Source organism: Crocodylus siamensis, chromosome 3, assembly GCF_052110815.1.
Source record: "Crocodylus siamensis isolate JL-2025a chromosome 3, ASM5211081v1, whole genome shotgun sequence".
NCBI lineage: Eukaryota > Metazoa > Chordata > Crocodylia > Crocodylidae > Crocodylus > Crocodylus siamensis.
The window spans coordinates 10,149,707-10,165,388 of NC_143397.1; the positions used below are offsets into that span (position 1 = coordinate 10,149,707).

The window sequence follows — 15,682 nt, forward strand, 5'->3', positions numbered from 1 at the left end:
AAAATGCTGAGCCTGCTAGTCCTCTGCTGTCAGGGGAAGTCATTTGATCCCTTTCATATTGACAGGAGGATTTCAGGGGTAAAGAACTGCTGGCAAATCCAATCCTGCGTTTCATAGCATGCGCCCAAATGGTAGCAATTATTGATTCAGCAGCCCCTGCAGCCAGAACGGACTTTCTGTAGCCTACAATCATGCTGTAACGGTCCTTAGAGCAGGGTTGGAGTGATGCTGCAGCTCAGATGGTCCGGGAGATGTGCAAGAGGCGTGGATTTTACTGCTTCGGGTCTGGGCAGGGAGAGTACCTAGTGCCCGCGGGCTTGTCCAAGGTCTCCCCTAGGTGGTCCAATAAAAATATCACCCCCTAAATCCTTGCTTCTTGCTTATAAGCTTAGACTCGAATGCCACCGACCTAGAGAAACAAGTGTCTGGGATCTTCTGATGGAGATGGAGAAAAAATGTATTTCAATGGCATTGTAAAAGTGGCTCTCTTATTGGGTAACCACTCACAGGTTTTCTTGGCCTTCGGTCCTGCTAATGCCCCAATCTGATTGGCAGTGAACTGAGAAGAATGGTGAAAAAATACGTCCCCCAAACAACATCCTCATACTTGAATCTCTGTTCTTAAATTGGAAAAAGAAAGAGGAGAAACGCACAGAAACGGAGGTGTCTTCTGTCCCCTCTTGGCTTTTTTTTTTCCTTGTTACTTCTCAGACTCAAAGTTTTAATTGAAACCAGAAATCTATTGAGATGTAACTGAGCCAAGAAAACCTCTGTTTTCTGTGCAACCAGGGATGGGGAATAAATAATTTTTTGCTGATGTTATTTCAAGTTGCTTGAGCTCTTTGGTTCCTGCCAAAAAGCTCAGCATAGATTATTAACACATTATCATTTTAGGAGGATGCACTCTCTGAAATGTAATAAAATGGTGTGTTAGCTTTGTGCAGAGCCATAAAATATTGTGGGTGCTGGCAAACAAAAGAAAGAGAAGCCTTGATTTATTAATAATAACAGCCGAGCTATTTACTTCTACTTGAGCTTTATTTAGTTTTTATTAAAGTCTACCCCCCCACCCCCCCCAGTACAGTTTCAGTAACTGTGTTTGATTAACTTAGGGTCAGGCTCATTTTGACTGGTCTCACCACATGCATAATTAGCTAAAAATAAAGGAAACTGAACAGCTATGGGATGTTTTAGGATGTGAGAATAATATTTTGGGCTATTTGCATTACTTAATTTCCTTCTTTAATCCATGTCTCCCCAGCTACTTAGTTTCTCTTGCCCACCCATGACTCCCTTCTCCCCCGACCCTGTTAGGTATATGTACCAGCCTGCTAACAGGGCCTTTGTTTTTCATTACAAGATCTTGTCTAGTCCCAATTCCAGTGACTTTTTTTGCCCTCGCAGTAGGACTCAATTGCTCATACATAATCTCTTCCTTCTGTTTTTCCCCCCCTGCTCCTTGAACAACACCTTCCAAGACTGCAAAACTATTGCCTTGTGTTTGGAGACTCGCAATTACACTGCAGTTTTGACTCTTGACCCAACTAGTAGCCAGAGACGCTATTGTCTAATGAACCACATAAAACAGTTTTGGAGTCCGAAGAATTGCAGTGGTGGAAACTATAGCTCTCCCAGTGAATTGATGACTGATTATTATCAGCATGTCTCAACGTTTACCCTACAGTTTGCTGGAGGCCAGCTGATCTGTGTAGAGAGGCAGGTTTTATGGGATCTACGGGTGTGTAGAGGGCAAAGTGAAAAGCACCAACAGGGCCCTAACTGCTGCAATAAATGGCACGCACCTGCACAAAAATAAAAAGCTTTGGGTCATATTTTTAAAACTTGGCCATGCTTTGGGGACGCTTTATGCAGGCAACTTTACTGCATATGGTACGTCATACAAATAGGTGCCTCTGCTAAAACTCCACCCTTGCAATTAGATGCTAGGGCCTCCCTTGCAATCTAGCGTTACCTTACCCATTGTTCATGGGTCCTGAAGATTTTGCGTGGCAGTGTTATTATGATGGGGGCCCAGGGTTAAAATAAGGCTGAAGGCACAATCGGTGGAATACCAGTGTTGTGTGGATTAATACCAAGGAGGAACTCAGGGCGTAGGTCCCCATTGCCTTGCTCGATGGGTTTCTAGTTCTAGTACTACTCATTTTATTCCTTCTGTCTTAAACCTTAATGGCACTCCTATTTTGATGAAACACTGCAGAGGAAATAAAATGTCTCATTCCCAGAGCCAGCTGTCATCTAGATTAGGGATGGGTCTGAGTCAAAACCTGTTAGGGAGATCTTGGATCCACATAGTCTCCCATTACCTGAAGAAGGGTGTTTGTGCCTGAAAGCTTGCAAAGAACATTTTTTTCCAGCTATTTAGTTGGTTTAATAAAAGATATCACATCTACCCAAAGAACCTTGCCTGCCTATGTCCTTAGACCAACACAGCTACAATCAACCACCTTGGATCCATACAAGCACCCAAACTTTCTGGGCTGGACTTGTGTCCTGTTTGGATTCAGATGTGAAAGCAAGCTGCAAGTGCGTGGTGTTCATCTGATTTACCATAAGACGTGCTTTATGCTTTGGGTTTAGCATTTATCTTTGCTTTTTTTTTTGTTTTGTTTAATGAATGAAGTTTTCTCTTGACATAGCTTCACAAGTTTATTGCATATTCTGACCTGCTTAGATATCTGCAGGATGCTGTGAACGAGCAAGGCTCCCCAACAGGCTGTCTTGATTCTGCAATCACATTTAATTGGACATGGAGAGCAAAGGGTAGGAAGGGGAGGGAATGGAGAAAAATAAAATAAATCATTAATTAAATTTGGAAAAGACAGCCTGAGAATGACCCAGCCTGATTTCTGGACAACTCTTCTAGACAACTTCCTGACGGAAGTATGCAAAGAAAGTGGTGGATGGTGATTCTAGTTATCATCTTTAATGTTGGGGAAAAGTGACTCCACCCCTCCCCGCCCCCAGCCTCCTGCCCCAATTTCCTTCCTATCCTAGTCCTTTCAGCCAGCAAACTCCTGTATTACAAAAATAATCTGACACTGCTGAGAGTTATGGCATAATAATGACTGGGGGATACTTCATTTATATTTTTGTTAATATGAAATATATAGTCCTGAACTGCATGGCTTGCCCAGGTCTCTTCCCCTCTTGGACTAAGTCAAGACCCTAGCTCAAACCACTCTTAAAACTTGAGGGAATTTGGACCCAGGTCTAATCCTAAACTTTACAGCTCACCTATGCATAACATAGCCTGAAAAGAAGGTTTCTGCAAAGCTCTGCTCTTCAGATTTTCATTCAAGCTTCTCCAGTATTTATGACTGTACAACCCCCATCTCTGCAACTCTACAATTGTCCCTTGGACACACACGTCTTGCCCTTCAGTCCTGCTCATTTAGTGCATATACAGCCATCAGGTTTTGAGGCTCCATGGTCCCCAGTGACTTCAGTACACAGACCAAAAAAACCTCTTCTATGGATTTCTTTTTTCAGTTACAAGAAAGAGTGAAACCATGTAGAACCGACCGGTCATCGTTTCACCCTACTGTAAATGTAATGCCACTTGGTGAAGTCAGTTTAAAAGCACAGTGCAGCTCGTACTGCATTTAGTAGCCTCTGAGAGTGGAAAAAAGTAACTCTCTTGGTTAAATGGAGTGGCACGTTATGGCAGTAATGCCTGGGGCAGTGGTCCTCGACCTATTAACCGTAGTGGGCTACACTTGCAGCACTCAATGTTACGTGGACTGCACCTGCACTACTTGCTTTCTGCATATCCATTGAACAGGATGTCACATGGGCCGCAGGCCATGGGGTGAAATCCACTGGTCTAGGGGGAAAGCAGGACTTGGGATTTTTGGAGTCTGCACCTACCTTAGTCATTGCCTTGGTAGGATCTTGGGACACCGGTTATACCACCCTTTCAGCTTCCATCAAACAGCTAAGAATATAACACAGATTCCCCATGGAAAAGCTACAGGTCCCTTGGAAATGGCCAAACGAGATTATACGGGTGTTCCAGCTAGTCCAGTAGCATGTGTCAAGTTCTGATCAGCACTTGAAGCTTCAGAGAGAGGTGTAAGAAACTTTGGAGAAAGCAGACGTGGGATAATCTTCCCTCATAAAACTCTCTTCCTAATCCCTCATAGTTGAGATGGGCTTAAGTCCTGAAGCCTGAGGTTTTATATCTCTTTGAAATTTTCATTGGCATTAACCTGTCGAACCGTGAGTCATATATGTATACATATAAACGAGTCGTTTTATTTCCTCCACCGTGTTGTAGCAGATGGGGAACCCGATGAATTTTTTAAATGGGAGGAAGAAAGTGACGGGACTAAAACCAGAGAGCCAGCAGCAAGGCACTTTTTCCAGAGCTCTCCCTGTGTCTTAAGCCTCACCGGTCGGCATTTCAAGAGGATGCTTCCATACTTACATCCATGCCCAAATCTAGACTTAGAATATCTGTGTATGCTGAGTCCATACAAATTAATATTATTGTCTGTATGAATGTCTCATCCTTCTTGGGGCTTGCTAAATTATTGGCCTGGCTGAATTTAATCAGGGGTTAGCAGAAAGTACTCTGAAACACGATTTATTTGGGTGGAAAAGGTTTTTTTCCTATTCAAGATTAAAAAAAAAAGAAGAAGAAAAATTGTAGTATTTCAGGGAATGTGGTGGCAGATAGTTAAGGTGCCCAACTACAGGTGCAGAGTCATGAATTCAAGCCTTGTTTTGGACTCTTGCTGAGGCTGTGGGTAAGTGGGTTCCTGGTCATTCACGCTGGAAAGCAAAAGGCAACCAAAGCTGCACCGCTCCTTCATGGTCTTTAAGCTACAGAACCTGGTGTGCCTTAACAGAACTAACCTGAAGGGCCAGATAGGTTTAGGCTGCATTTTGACCTTGACATTTAGATAGGATTTCATAGCAAGGAGCAAATAGAATCCTATACCAGGATATCGTTCTCGATTGCATTCTTCAGTACTTTTCCATCAGAGATCAGAACTGTTGTGAGGCTTAATTAAGTACATTTGGGAAATGCTTTGAGGTCCTCAGAGGAATAGGCTATACATGTGCAAATATTATAAAAAACAGCGGAGCAAAGTATGATAGTAGGTATTCATTATCCTTAAAGTTGCAAAACTGGGTTTCAATTGTATGGGTTTCAATTATTAACCCATGCATTCCTAACCATTCAGAAACTTTAACCTATTGTGCTGAAAAAGAAATCACGCTTTCTTGATGGCATTTTCCTCACTGAAATGTTGAGCAAATTCCCTCCTGCTGTCAGTTGGGTTTTTTCCCCCTCAGTTTATTCAGAAAAGGTGAAAATTGCTTTTCCCTTTAAAATTAATCCAACTAAACACTTTTTAAAAATAGGGCAGCAACCTACACAAGTTGTAGCTGATAAGCTGATAACCACACAGTACTTACGGACAAGCTCTATCCTTTGCTTGGTCTGAGAGACAAGTGACTGAAGTTATGATAATTAGAAAATGGCTTACTAAGCAAGCTTGATAGACCACTTTGTTGCTGCTCCCTTGCAAAAAATGCATGTGTTGCACCTAGTTGTTCAGCTGGGTAAGCTGCATCTACTTAAAAAAAGAGCCAAATGCAAATCTTCACAACAATGGGCATCTACACACTTGGGATGTTTTTATCCTGTCTGTGCTATCTGACCAAGAGGTTTGGGGATGGGAATGTGGGATTAAGGGTGTGGGACTTGCTTCCCAGCAAGGAGGTTGTGTCGGCATGCCCCTTTAGGCTCCTGTACTATTTTTTCCTCAAACTTAGCTTGTGCAGTAGATCTCACCAGGACCTAAATGAAACACATGTGAAGCAAGCAGGGTTAATGGTAGCAGCGGTTTGTATTAGGAGAGTAGAACCAAATAAGGGGTTTGGACCCTATATAAACACTATCAGTCTCATCCTGAAGAGCTTGATAGCTATTAATCTTTCAGTCCAGCAATGTTGGGAGCCTCCTGGACCCATCTGCACTTAGGGCCTGATAAAATATTTATTGAGTTTAGTGTCTATCTATTGACTTCAGTAGGGATTGAATTAAGCCCATATACCTACATTATAGGACCTACATCTAGCTGGGGCTGGTCCTGCTTTGAGCAGGGGGTTAGACTAGATGATCTCCTGAAATCCCTTTCAACCCTAGTTTTCTATGATTCTGTGATACATAGGAAATTTGTGCTTAAGCTGCCATGCTAATGGCCTCCAGCCCACCTTTGGCCAGCTAGCGCCTTTTAAGCTTTTAAGTGTGTCATTTATTAATGTTGTTTGCTGTTTCTATTGTGCCTTAGCAGATGGAGGCCTGTTAGTTATAGAGCTGTTGTTTTTTTGTTTTTTTTAATTAAAAAAACAACTTGGGAAATTCTAGGCAAGAAGTGGCAGTGCTGCAACTTTTCAGTTGGCAGAGCTGAGCACACAAATGTCAGGAAATGTGAAAATTCAAACCAAGCACCTTGATGAGAGTCTGCCCTTCTGTAGGCTTGTGTTCAGCCAAACTCTGACTCTGGCTACACCTGTAAGGCTGCATTTACATGAGAAACTAACTGTGCAGCAGCCTAATAGCACTGCATGGTTGTATGCTGGGCAAAAATCATGCTAATACACGACTGCGCAGTAGTATAGGCTACTGTGCAGTTAGCACCTGTAAAAAACCCGTGTGCCGGTGCCGCTGTGCAGTAGCACCAGTTACTGCGCAGTGACTTAGTGCTTGGGCATGCAAGTACAAAACTTAATGTGCAGTAACTATGGCACATTAATGAACTTGTAGACGCATCCTACATCGACTAACACTGGAGTCAGGGGTGCGACATGAGGTCAGCATTCAGTTCTCGCCGTCTTAACTGCAGCAATGCTGCACTTGTGCTGGCCTTCCTCAGTGGACATACGCGTTGGTGTTGTGCTCAGAAAGGAGAAATAGTTACATGGGGAGACAGCAGGCTGTAGGAAGTCACGGCCCTGCTTTCCTTCAAGTACAGAGCTTCCTGTTCCCAGCTTGTTCTACTCAGACAGGACCTAGCGTGCAGAATCAAGTAAAAGGTGAGCTGGATTCATGATTTAAATACAACTGGAGAGACCTTGACTGGTAGATGAGTGCCTGCTACCTCTTAGCCTTTTGCTTCATCTTCCACCTTCCCCTTGCCTTAATGTAACCCTTTCTTCAGGCTCTCCAAGTTTCTTTCGTTTGCTTATGGCTCAACTTCCAAAGGTCTCTGCCTCACTCATCAGTCAGCTCTTACCCTTGGATTCCCAGCTTGACTCCTCTTTCTTCTTTGTTAAGCCTAATCTTCCCAGCCCAGCTTTTCAGCCCTTGTACAGCCCACTGCTGCCAGGCCTAGAGCTCCAATCTTCTTTCCTAATATGACTCTCCTTCTTGCTCACAGCACTGCCCATCTCCATTCCCCTCTGAATACCACGATCCCAGTCCCAAATCCGTGCTTCTTCACGCTGCGCCTGGTGCAGGGCATGACCTCCTGTTTCCAATATGCATGGCCATCATCTTTTCCTATTTCAAATCCTTTCTCAGGACCCACTTTTTCCTGCAAGGCCCATCAATACTAACCCATGTCAAACCAAGCCCTGCTGTGATTTGCTCCTTAGAGGATGCAGGAGGGAAACACACCAGGTTACTTCCGTGGACTTCCAAATTAGCACTCCTTTCTTGGCTCTCTCTCTTTTATCTTAGAGTCTCCTTCACATTTTAATTTCTTTGACACAGGTTGCACTGTACAGCACCAAACACACTGTCAATGTTTAACTTACAATAGAAATGCATCATCCAGGACTCCATTGAATAACTCCAACCCTTCTTCAGCTCATTTGGAGTAAGAAGACAGGCTTACCTGCAGTATTCTGCTTTTATAATTTATAGATAGGGCCCCAGAACGAAGTCGTCTTGTTCTTGGTCTTCCTTGTTAGACCACTGAATGTGCTGTAGAAACCATACTGAGCGAAAATTCTTCATGTTCCCTATCGTAAGAAAGTATTTTTTTTTCTGGAGGGAGGGAAAACTGGCCGTGCTGGTAGTTGCGTAAGCAAAAAAAAAAGCCTCTGGCAGTGGCTGTAAATAAAAATAAACCTCTCGTTAATGATTTATACAGAGGAATCATTTTCAACACGTTTCAGGGCAGAGAGGGGAATGTTTGATCAGAGGGAGAGGGAGAGATTATAGCACTACCAGGTTTGTGCTAGAATCAGGCTACCGTGTCTGATGGCAGCTTTCCAAGCTCAGAGTCAGACCAGGAAAGTTTGGTAATATAGATGATGGTATTGTGTGGAGTTTGTGTGCCTCTGCTCCAGGATCCTTTCCCTGCATGCCTGTAAGCTTTGCATTGATAGATTGTACTAGCTGCAAATACCTGCATCAGGATGTGTTTGAGAAAAGCAGAATGAAAAGGGTGGGTATTTAAAGTACCCTTCTTGTGCACCTTGCTGCGTTCCCATGAAGAGTTTAACTGTTGTTTGTACATGAATAGTTTGTTTTCTATGGTGGCCCCACTTTGCTGCATGCTGTAGCATGCTCAGGATACAATCCTGGATCAAAATAGTTACTGCTGGGATACAACATGGGTTGTGGAGGGTCCATCGCTAGTCTGAGATCTCAGAGAGGTGGTTGTGGTCCATAGTCTGCTACTGAACTGCTATGGAAAATGAGTTCACTTCTTTATATATTGACTTACATTGTAGCTTTTTGGAACAGGGGCTGCTTCACATTCCTGTTTGTACTAGGATCTCACTGTGGAGCCCCATGTGCTTCTGTAATATGAACAACACACCATCCTTTGACTTTAGTGGGGATATGGGGGTCAAAGTCTCCTCTTAAATACACAGGTATAAAGGAATTTATTCAAGATTAGCACTGGCTTTGTTGCAGCATGTGGTTCCCAGGGCCTAAATGAATAAAGAATTTGTCTCTCTGGGGCAGGGTAGGCGAGAAGATACTTGGTGGCTCAGTAATGATGGTAGTAGCGCTGTCATCACTACACGTAACTTGGGGTGGTGAATAAAGCGGGTGGAGGGCGAGAGCAAATGTGTACATCAGTTTTCAGTTGTGTGCACGCACTGACACGCACACACTCTTCTGTGCCTCATGCTTACGCACATCCAGGCCACGATGCTCACACTTGGAGACCCACACGTGGCAGATCATTTCTGCAGGCTCCAAACCCCAGCGGGCGTACGTGCGTGGGAGGTTGTGCTCGGATGGCCTCTTCTCGCTGATTAGCACTGTGCCGTGCTTGCTGCCGCTGCGGCAGCAGCAATACCTTGGGCAGTATTGCTTTTATGGGCCTTGTGATTTATGGCAGTGTCAGTTGTTTAATCATTCAGCTGGCCCTCCCTTCAGCGCTCCTGTAAGATAGTTAGTTACTTACATAGAAAGGTGACTATCTGATCTAATTATGGAGTCTCAAACCTAATTATAGAGTCAAATATGATTCCATAATCTACCTCTTAATGTCTCTATGTTGAAAAGACGGATACACACGTGTGTAATACACATACTTACATGCCTCCATAATTATGGATATGCATGGGGTGCTCATTTATGTTTGTCTCTTTATCCCTGTGCATGTAGGGCTGTTCACTGAATCACACGGTTGTAAGACACCGCTAGCGAGCGGATTATCAGATCTACTCCCCTCCATTTGCTGTTAAGCTTCCCATCCTGGGACTTTGATTCTTACTTGTGTACCAGCTTATTAAGCACAAGTGAAACAGGGAAAGGCTCAGTATATCGCTGGGTTTTGGACCATCAGTGTCCAATGAGAACGTATGAAGATTACAGCATTTCGGTAATGGACCGGATCCTCGGCTACAGTTAATAGACCTTATTTCATGGAGCTTACTTCTGTTAATATCTACAGCAGACCAGGCTGTATCTATATGCTTGTTTAGATGTATAAGAACCAGTGATGTGGGAACCTTTGCTGTGTTTAAATGCTATTAACAGTCCAAGTTGCCGAGCCCTGGAGCGGAAGGTCGAAACATGGCCAATCCCTTATGATGTTGTCCACTGGTGTTGCTTGAAGGAAAGTAACTCCATATTGTTTCTGTAAAAGAGGTAAAGCACGTCAGACAAACGAGGGGCGTTTATTGGAGAGGGTTGTTCTTTTCCCAACATGATGGCCCAAGGAACGTGGACGTCTAAGCATCACATTTGGAGGTCCAAGCATCACGTTTAAGTTCTGAGCTTTGCTGGAAGTTGAGGAGTGACTCCAGAAGCTTTGTCCGCCCATGCAGAGAGACCCAAGTACATCGCAGCTGGCCACGTGCCAGTTTTTTTTACGAGAATTTAAAACCCAGAGCTCTGCTGCCCTCTGTGAACATTGCAATTCGCTGACTTTTTTTTTTCAGAAGAGTAGGTCTAGAACTAAAACTTTCCCTTGGGTGTATTGTGTTTGTCTGTTGGCCTCCACCCCAGAGACAGCTGCAGTTCAGTGGTGGTGTGTAATTAGTGAAGCACCTCAGGACCCTTCCCAGCAAAAGGTGATATGTCATAATTAAATATTGGTGTGTGCTTTCCAGTGCTTTATGGCATCCACTTTTAAACAGATGAAGTGGCGAGGCTTCCTGAGTTTCTGTTGTTTTTCAGTGGTTAGGGATTTCCTTGTTGATAGCAAGCATATCTCACATGGGAGGAAGCGTGATCCAGTGATTATAGCGTAGGAGTGGGAATTAGGACGCTTGAGCCATGTTTCTGGGTTCACCCCTGCTCTCGTGCGAGATACTTCCCTTCAGAGTTAACGGTACTCATCTTGTTTAGAGCACTTTGGGTTATATGAATAAAAAAGAGATATGTTAGTGATTGTTCTGGCTGCGATTAGTGCAGGGTAGAATTAGGCTAGTGTCTCTTTAATTTGTTTTTGAGCCCTCCTGATGGTGCTCACTGTGTTGTGGGGGGGTTTTTGGTGGTTTTTTGTTGGTTTTTTTTGGAAGAACCCTGAAACCAGCTGGAGTAGCAGCATGCATGCTAGGCAATTGGAGTCGGTGTGTTTGTATTATCTAGGATATAATTGTGACCATGTGGTTTCTTTATATGGTTACTGTTGAGTGTAAAGAGCTAAAGACACAATATGTATCAGAAATGTTTTCTCTTAATGAGCACAGAGAGTGGCATTTCACTCCACCTGCAACCCAGAATACTTCAGTGGTCTCTCCCACTCCCCAACAAGACAGGACCTTGCTTCCATCACTAGCAAGTACTTTGTAAAATCAGTTTACAGTTTTGGCGTTTGCATGCTTGAGTTTGCTTGAGGCAGTAGAAAGAAGCAAATCCAAAACCTGTTACTGAAGAAATGTAGGAAGTCTGTGATTCAGAATGAGGTCTTGAACTTGCAGCTCTCTGGGCCAAAATCTGCCCTTAAATATGTTTGAGTGGCTCCCATCAGATGTGCAAACATCCCCAAGCAGAATTTTGCTCTTTTTTCCCCCACTTTCCTGCACTTCTCAGATGGAGCCTGGATCTCTCCCTGACTAAAACCTAATGCCAAGTCCTGGGAGACTTTTGTCATTCACCTGTGAATGATCCTCCTCCAAATCAACTTGGCTGCAGGAAGCCTTGCTAGTCATTGCACTTTCCACTGGAAATCTCTTTCAGAAGATACGGTGCATCTGTAGTAGATTAGCAAACAGGACTTAGTGCTGTGAAACTCAACAAGTCTAGAGGGTGAGTTTAGGTAAACACTTAAGAGTCTGAGCTAGCCCAGTTACTTGGGCCTGGGAGTGTAAAATAGGATTGGAAATCTCTTGGAAAATACGCTTTCTCGCTAGATTTCCCATGCTGCACATTGCCAGTTAGGGCAGAAGAACCGCGAGAGAGAGGAAAACCTTTTAGTGAATCACACTGGCATTTTCACTTGCAGCCCCAGCTGAAGCAAGGAAGAAAGCAGGCATGTGAACCTGAAAACAACACACAGAAGCAGGCCCAAGCCACAAAATTAAGATTAGGACTCAGACCTGGACCATTTGTATCCAGGATATTGCTCGAGGGATTCATTGTTAAAACTGGTGGGGGTGCGGGGAGTTATTTAAAACTTTATTTATTTTTTTTTACTGGACTCTAGTGTTATTTTCTTCAGTCCTAAAGAAGCCCATAACCTTGGCTCTTTGTTTGCGAAGCTTTAAGGATAGACTAACAAAAGGGTATTGTCTCTTCACTTGAAATAACACAGCTCCCATTGAAGGAGCCACTTCTATGGTATCTCCCATTAGCATGTCTCGTGTTTTCTTCTTCGAGTCTGACGCTTTAAAAGTTGAAATTGTTCCCACAACACTGACATGCCTGAAGTTGAGGGAAGGCCCAGAGATTGGGAATTACTCAGGAGGCTACTTGTTCAGGAGACCGAAGTGAGGTTTCTTAACTAGTCAAAGCATATGTAGGCTGCCCAAACAAGAAAGACAAGTATGGTGTCCCAGCACCCAAGTCACTTAACTATTAACCCTGTAGCAGAATAATGAAAAAGGTTAACCAATGACCCATTTCATTGCTGTATGAAGCTACCGGTGCCTCACTGTGTGTTTATTCCTCTAGGTCTTTTGATATCGTGATTTGCATGCTCTAACAAGATGAAGTCAGGCGTCTTCTTTAGGATCTCACTGGCCTAATTTACCCTGTTTATAGGCAGTGTAATTTGCTACACTTGATTTCAACTGATTTCACTTAGATCAGAAACAGGCCTGCAACAGATGCTTGGATCCACACAGTGCCACCGCAAGTGGAGGGAGACTGCCACGGGCACCAAAGCAAAAGAGTGCCAATAGGCACTGCCCAGCCAGGGCAGGATGCAGGATGGAGCCGCGAGCGGCTTGTTTCGGGGGGCACAGGGGCGGGCAGCTCCTGCATACACCCCAAGGCAAGCATGGGGGGGCATCTGCCCCCCCAGACCTGTGTGCCAGGCGAGGGCGGGCTGCCGCTGTGGGCTTGCCCCAAGCACCAAACTTTGTCACTACGGTACTGGATCCACACTTCGAGATACGAGCCTACATTTTCTCCTTTGTAGCCTCCAGAAATTATTCACTTCGTAATGTTTGGGTCCAGGGTTGTGCTCTGAACCCAGTTTGGCCCTGATGTTGGATCTGGGTTAACCTTTTGTTTGCCGAGAGCTGGCTGCAGCTGTTTTTCTCCATTGCTGCCTAGTATTAACTGGCACAGCCTAGTGCCCTGTTTTCTCACGTAGATGGCCTCTGTGGGAAGCTGCTTGCTCTTTGTGCCAGCAATGAAAGGGGTTAATGTCCTGTGGGCGGAGGCCCATTACAGAGTGCCCATTGTACATGCGTGCATACCAAAGCAGTAACTTGCTGGAATGCTGCACAGCAGCACTTTACCACCTTGTGTTTATGTTGCAGTACTTATTGCTGGCGAACACTGTGTCCCTGTGTACCAGGATTAACAAATGTCAGATAAATAAGGTCTCTTCATCTGAGTGGCTTGGATGGAAACAGGAGGTATCCCTTAGGTCTGGTTTGGACGCAGTGTAAGGTGAGGTGCAAGAGTTAACTAGGTGGAGCAGTTGCACGCTTTATAAAAACAATCAGGCAGAGTTAGCGTGGCAATTAGAGCACCCAGCTTTTGGGTAAGCCGCCATGTTCAAAGCAGTGTACAGGCATTCATTAATGTAGCCTCCCTCTCAACAAATGGGTTTTAGGAAGGCAAGGATTGTTATCTACCATTTCATGAAAATGAGAGGAGGTAGAGATCGCACCATGAACCAATGGCAAAATCAGAACTAGAACTCATGTCTGCTTCCTGCTCGACCCTGCGCACTTTCCTCCAACCCGTTTCAGTTACCACTTGTGCGAGAGCCAGCAAACAACAGCCCTGGAGACTGCTGTCCTGGTCTTTATTCCCAGAAAAGATGCAACTTGAGTATTTCCTTATGCTGCCCTACCAATGTTCCCCTTTCATGAGCCAGAGAAACCACCGCAGGCGCTTGTACACTTGACGCCATTACCATGTGCAGGTGACAAAAATGTCACTTTGTGGAGTGTAATGGCATCGCGCTGTACACGTGCAGGGGTTTTAGAGGTTTTTAATGAGTTTATATCATTGCAAACTAAACTGCATCCCGACGTAGTTTAGTTTGCAACGGTGCTTTGCAGCTATTAAATCAGCTCACTCTCCAGCCATGGGAAAGGCGGGCAGGCTCCACAGAAAAAAAAAGGATCCGTCCCCTCGTTGCTTCTGTTTTCAGCAGGCACGTGCTGAAGGCAGAAGCAGCAAGAGGCCTGATACTTTTTCTGTTTTTTGGCAGGGTCTGCCCACCTCTGCTGCTGCTGGGGGACGAGCTGCTGGTGGGCTGAGCAGCCCCTGAGGCTCGGGGGGCCCTGCTCCTTCTCTCTGCAGTGGCAGTGCCCCCCAGGGCCGCCCGGCTGGGTTACTAGCAAGCCAGGTGCTGTGCCAGCGAAGAGTTGGATCAGGCTAGGTGCTGCCTCTGAGCTGGGGCAGCACTTGGCCTGCTAGCAGCGTGCCCAGGTGGCCCCAGGGGGCACCGCCACTGTGGAGGGAAGGACCAGGGCCCCCCACAGCTCAGGGGCCACTTGGCCCACCAGTAGCTCGCCCCCCAGCCGTGGACAGGCTCCGCCAAAAAAAGAGGATTGAGCCTCTCGCTGTAACAGTGACGGAAAACCCTAAATTGAAATGGTGGGTTTCAATTAAAAACTCATCGTTTCAATTTAGGGGGCATATAATGCAGCCCTAAGGACTAAACCCCCCTCACGTGTACAAACGCCGGCCTTAACCAGGTCACGGTGATAGTATCGCAGGTTTTCTATCACTTACATTGCTTTTTTTGTGACTTAGGGTCTACTGGGATCTGGTTTGAGGGCACCGAACCTTTTCACAAAGTTTGAGTCTAACAAAGGCTTTGTCACTAGCTCTGTAGACCTCGGTCAAATGGGTGATCTCCCTCCATAGTCCCGTAAAATCCCAGTGTAACTGGGAGGAGGTGTCTGCTGAAGCTGAAGTCAACCAAGAAATTTAAAGAGTAAAAAAAGTGAGCTGTGCAAATTGCAGTAGCCACAAAGAGCGTCTGTGATTTCCCCTGGTGAATGGTGTCTCGATGACAACATGATAGTGGACCATGTCCAGGGAACCTGCTAATGATGTCGTCCTAATGTGGTGGCTGGCAACAGTGCTGTTTCCCAGTCTCACTTATACAGCATTGAGCGTGGGCTAGGAAATCCCTATTTGCTTTAAGATTTTGATTGCAGTCGATTCCCATGTGTATTATTCACTGTGCGCCTGGCATTTGAATGGATCCTTACGTAATGCTGCATGAAACGTGCAGATTTTTTTTTGTTTTGTTTCTATAGAAAAGTTGGCAATTTTCCTGTAAGTTCAGGTTTAATAAATGGATAGTGATTGGGGGCTTCTACTTTTAGGTGCCCAGTTTTAGTCAACTGATTTTTTTTTTTTAAAGAACAGAAGCACTTTCTAAAAACCAGGTCTTTTGACGGTGCTTCCAGTTGGGCCTCCAAACAGGGAAGTACCTGCTGCTGCTACTACTTGTCAGAAAGGTTGGCCTCAGGGTTTCCTGTAGAGCCCTTAACAGTAGGGTCTGTCCCATAGCATAGGATGGACACTAATTTCAAGTGCCCCCATCTTTGCCATTGCAGGTGAGTGTGCCCAAATCTCCAGGTGAGAGTTAGTCTGTAT

The 15,682-nt window shown here is 44.9% G+C and overlaps 1 protein-coding gene across 1 annotated transcript in view; it reads left to right on the top strand.

The window, feature by feature from the left end:
* SETBP1 (SET binding protein 1) overlaps positions 1–15,682 on the top strand; it is a 342,039-nt gene that overhangs the window by 3,400 nt on the left and 322,957 nt on the right. The window lies entirely within an intron of this gene.